This window comes from Triticum dicoccoides, chromosome 5B (genome assembly GCF_002162155.2).
Source record: "Triticum dicoccoides isolate Atlit2015 ecotype Zavitan chromosome 5B, WEW_v2.0, whole genome shotgun sequence".
NCBI classification, from domain to species: domain Eukaryota; kingdom Viridiplantae; phylum Streptophyta; class Magnoliopsida; order Poales; family Poaceae; genus Triticum; species Triticum dicoccoides.
The window spans coordinates 196,482,362-196,487,898 of record NC_041389.1 but is presented as its reverse complement, the minus strand read 5'-3'; positions in this window follow the sequence as shown (position 1 = coordinate 196,487,898).

Sequence of the window (5,537 nt, the reverse complement as noted above, 5' to 3'; positions counted from 1 at the left end):
TGCTACTTTATCTATTGTTTTGGACTATATTGGGCTTTATTTTCCACTTTTATATTATTTTTGGGACTAACATATTAACCGGAGGCCCAGCCCAGAATTGCTGTTTTTTTGCCTATTTCAGTGTTTCGAAGAAACGGAATATCAAACGGAGTCCAAACGGAATGAAACCTTCGGGAACGTGATTTTTTCACCGAACGTGATCCAGGAGACTTGGACCCTACTCCAAGAAGTGCCAGAGGCGGTCACGAGGGTGGAGGGCGCCCCCCCTGGGCGCGCCCCCCTACCTCGTGGGCCCCCTGACGCTCCACCGACGTACTCCTTCCTCCTATATATACCTACGTATCCCAAACGATCAGAACAGGAGCCAAAAACCTAATTCCACCGCCGCAACCTTATGTATCCACGAGATCCCATCTTGGGGCCTGTTCCGGAGCTCCGCCGGAGGGGGCATCCACCACAGAGGGCTTCTACATCAACACCATAGCCCCTTCGATGAAGTGTGAGTAGTTTACTTCAGACCTTCGGGTCCATAGCTAGTAGCTAGATGGCTTCTTCTCTCTTTTTGGATCTCAATACAATGTTCTCCCCCTCTCTCGTGGAGATCTATTCGATGTAATCTTCTTTTTGCGGTGTGTTTGTTGAGACCGATGAATTGTGGGTTTATGATCCAGTATTATCCATGGAAAATATTTGATTCTTCTCTGAATTCTTTTATGTATGATTGAGTTATCTTTGCAAGTCTCTTCGAATTATCCTTTTTGGTTTGGCCAACTAGATTGGTAGTTCTTGCAATGGGAGAAGTGCTTAGCTTTGGGAATCTTGCGGTGTCCTTACCCAGTGACAGAAAGGGTTGCAAGGCACGTATTGTATTGTTGCCATCGAGGATAACAAGATGGTTTTTTTTATCATATTGCATGAATTTATCCCTCTACATCATGTCATCTTGCTTAAGGCGTTACTCTGTTTTTAACTTAATACTATAGATGCATGCTGGATAGCGGTCGATGAGCGGAGTAATAGTAGTAGATGCAGAATCGTTTCGATCTATTTGTCTCGGACGTGATGCCTATATACATGATCATTGCCTAGATATACTCATAACTATGCTCATTTCTGTCAATTGCTCAACAGTAATTTGTTCACCCACCGTAGAATATCTATGCTCTTGAGAGAAGCCACTAGTGAAACCTATGGCCCCCAGGTCTATTCTCATCATATCAATCTCTATCACTTTATTTACTTGCTTTCTTTTTTACTTTGCTTTTTACTTTTTACTCCCTCCGTTCCTAAATATTTGTCTTTCTAGAGATTTAAACAAGTGACTACATACGGATGTATATAGACATATTTTAGAGTGTAGATTCACTCATTTTGCTTCGTATGTAGTCACTTGTTGATATCTCTAGAAAGACAAATATTTAGGAACGGAGGGAGTACTTTGCATCTATCTATCAAAAATACCAAAAATATTATTTATCATCTCTATCAGATCTCACCCTCGTAAGTGACCGTGAAGGGATTGACAACCCCTAATCGCGTTGGTTGCGAGTAGCTATCGTTTTGTGTAGGTACGAGGGACTTGTGCGTGGTCTCCTACTGGATTGATACCTTGGTTCTCAAAAACTGAGGGAAATACTTACGCTACTTTGCTGCATCATCCTCTCCTCTTCGGGGAAATCCAACGCAGTGCTCAAGAGGTAGCAAGAAGAATTTCTGGCACCGTTGTCGGGGAGGCTCACGCAAGCAAGTCAACTATACCAAGTACCCATCGCAATCCCTATCTCTCGCATTACATTATTTGCCATTTGCCTCTCGTTTTCCTCTCCCCCACTTCACCCTTGCCATTTTATTTGCCCTCTCTTTCCCAATCTCCTCCTCTCTTTTCCGTTTGCCTTTTTCCCGTTGCCTTTCTGTTTGCTTGTGTGTTGGATTACTTGTTGCCATGGCGCAAGATAATACCAAATTGTGTGATTTCTCGAATACCAATATGTTGGAGTAAATACTGTAGCTAGCAGTACTGCTGGTACAATAGTTTTCTTCAAGAAGCGGAATTCAACGAAGTCATGATGGTTCCTTCGTCCGAGCAACTTCAAAGTGGGAAGTGGGCCTGTGATTTGACGGCTCATTAGTCATTGTTACTGCGGCGCGACGACCTGGGTGACTCTCCCTTGGAGTTCTGCGTGCATGGCAAGTGGACCAGGATGGTCGATGTCCCACATGTTGGCGAACGGAAGTATTCTTTCCGATATCGAGGAGCAAGGAAACCGCGTGGTATAGTATCACTGCTGATTGGTTCGCAAAAAAATAGTATCACTGCCGATTTATAATTATTTTTTATTTCTGATGAATGCTAGCGTTTCAACTCTTACGACGAAGGGTGCCAAACACGACACGTGCTGGATGTCCCACACGTCAGCGAAAGGAGTGGGACATGAACAGCGTGGTAGAGCCCAGCGTAAAAAACAGCGTCGTAGAGCGTCTCCACTTCTTCCACTTCTGGGTCGGAGACCACACGTAGTAGTACTTAGTGGTATGAACGATACAAAGTGCGACCTGGAGAGAAAGACATGTCTAGTTGGAAGGTCTCGAGGCATACACGTAAACAAATATAAAAGTTAATATGTGCCTCCAACTAATATAGTAGTAATAGAGTACTTAGGCACGTACTCCATAACATCACCGTGCATTGCACGTAAAACATTTAGTGGCAGTACGTAGTAAGAGACAAATGCCACCCAAGAGTTCCCTTCTCGACCTACTTTTGGGTGTTTGGTAGAGTGTATGGAGGGTGCATGAGTCCACACTAGTTTAGCACAAATACACTAGAAGCATGCATGAAGAGAGCATGCATGAAGAGGAGTGTTGAGTTGAGCATGCATGAAGAGGGAACAACTAAGCTGAGACGAGAACGCAACCAAACACACCCTATATGCCACGCATGTTCATACCATTTGTGCCTTTCTACTTCACTTACCGCGCTACATTACTCACGTTCGTACGTCCACTCCTGGGTACATGTCCGTCTCGTAGTTCCAGTCCCACGTGTTCTTCATATAGATGGAACGATCCTTGCATAACACGTGCACCAGATGCTAGATGTCTCGCGTGTTGGCAAAAGGATGAACAAAGCTCACGTAAAAAAATAGAGTGGAAGAACATAGATTTCGGACGACCGAGAAGGAGCAAGGAACCTCGTGGTGGAGCGTTTGCACTCATAATATTTAATATTATTCAGCTATATAAAATTAACTAATCATCTCCACAGTGGACTGGAAGAGTACGAAACACGACAGCCCAGTGTAGTTATATCATACTAGTACATGGCTAACCCACGCTATCATCATATTTCTTGGCTTCCATGCGACACCTATCTCTAGTAATCCGGCAGCCTGTATCGCTTCTCCCTCCTCGTCTCTATCAAAGTGCGGCGGGCTAGCGTTTCTGCCATCTATTGAGGTCGGTTAACTATCACATGTTAGCGACATGCCAAGAGCATTCTAAAAAAATTCCTTTCATGTTCCATTTTCAAAAAGAAAAAAATCCTTTCACGTACGAATTTGCCTGTATGCTTTGAGCAACTTGCATGTCCTATACTGCTCATGTTTGATACTCTAACTTAGCTAGAGGTTAGACTAACTCATGACTAACCCTGAACTAACTATAGCCAAAGAGTTGTTTGGGGACAGGGTTAGATTGACAATAAATGCACTTCATGGAGAGAGAAAAGTGATTTTTCAGTGGTCCCAATGAGAACTATTTCCAGTTAGCACCTCTTGGGTGGGATAGTTTTTTTGATGGGTTCGGTGCAACTTGCTCCAATTTAAACCCTAATGCTTGGATACTTTAGGGCTATTTGAGCCCCAACTAGCTCAAACTAACTCTAACCCATGGATCCAAACAGGGCCTATGGCCAGTCTCGACACAGAGCAGTCGCGTGCACCGGGAAGCAGCGCTCTCTCAGCCGTCGCGCCACTTCAAAGCCGGCACTAGTGAGAGGTCGCCTCCACTCTGGTCGGGCATTAATGCGGCACTGACGCTCCAGGGCGACGCTGACCGTTTCACGCGGGAAGTGCACGCTGGCAAGGGAGTATAGATTTTGAACCGTTTCAGGTGTAGTACTGGTAGTTTGCAAAACTACTCAATTATTGCACTCAGTTTCCTAAGAAATTGTGGTAAAAGCATTACTCCACAGCCCGCTTCCATTCTCCTTCCTCTTCCACCGCCCGTGCACGTCCGCGGGAAGCGACCAGTCAACCCTTATATAGGAGTGCTAGCACAAAAAGATGCATGCATGACCACTAAAATTTCCATATTAAAGCGCTGCTCCGGTGGGAGTATGGCATATGTTGTTAGCTTCGGCCGGCCCATGGCTACCGGGCGACGGCGACCAGAGAAGAGGCGGCGGGAGGGGAATGAATGCAGCTACTGTTTGGGTTCGCCTTCCGGCTTAAATAAATGCGCAACATCACGTGTACCCGCGGGTGCACAAATTGTAACATGCTCGTGTCTGCTTAAGTGGGCGTCACGTAACTGGCGTGTGTGTGTGTGTGAGAGAGAGAGATTCTGAGAGACAGAGTGCGTGTGTGCGACTCTAGTCTTCGGACATGTACTCAACCTTTTGCATCGGGATATAAGTATAATGGTATTTACTTTAGCTAGTGATTTACGTGGCCATGTTAACGTGGTTGTGTCAAAAAATGTCACTTCCTGCTCGTGATTTGCGTTATATAATTACAAGCAAGATTCTTGTGCATTGCACGGAACATCAATATGCATTTTTTTACAAAACACCTGTTGTGATTGACCCATGCAGGAGTAATCCCATGTGTATAAACTAATGATATCTCGAGAATTTTATCAGAAAACTGGTATCTCGAGAATGTCATCGAAAAAATGAAAGATGAGAGATAAGGCAAGGAGGAGTGGAGCGTGGTGGTGACTGGTGGTCGGAATGGGCGGAGGCATGGGGATGGACGACACCGGTAGGCGGCAGCGGCCACCATGCATGCTAGATTGTTCTGGAGACTTATTCCTTTTTTAATTGCTGAGCAATGAGGTTGCGGGAGATAATGATGTGGAGAGAGGTGCGGGTATCTTTTGTAAAATTATCATAGTTTGCTTTCTATCCGTCAGATATAGATCATACGGTCTGTATTACAAGATGGCAGGCACACCATCATCGCCAACTCATTTTTTTATAAGGGTACAGATGATAAGTTTGCTGACTACTAAAGTAAAGTGGAATCTGTCCATGTTATGCAAGTAAATAAAGGTGATTGTTTATCATACGGGTAATGTTGGATGAAGGGTGGTAGGAACAAATGCTCTGCCTAGAGCATGTGTGTGTGAGATGGAGTCTTAGTGTGTGTGTGGGGTGTGTGTGAGAGAGAGAGAGAGAGAGGAGAGAGAGATGGAGTCTTAGTTTGTGTGTGTATGTGTGTGTGTGTGAGAAAGAGAGAGAGAGATGGAGTCTAAGTGTGTGGGGGTGCGTGTGTGTGTGTGTGTTTGTGTGTGTGTGTGTGAGAGAGAGAGATGGT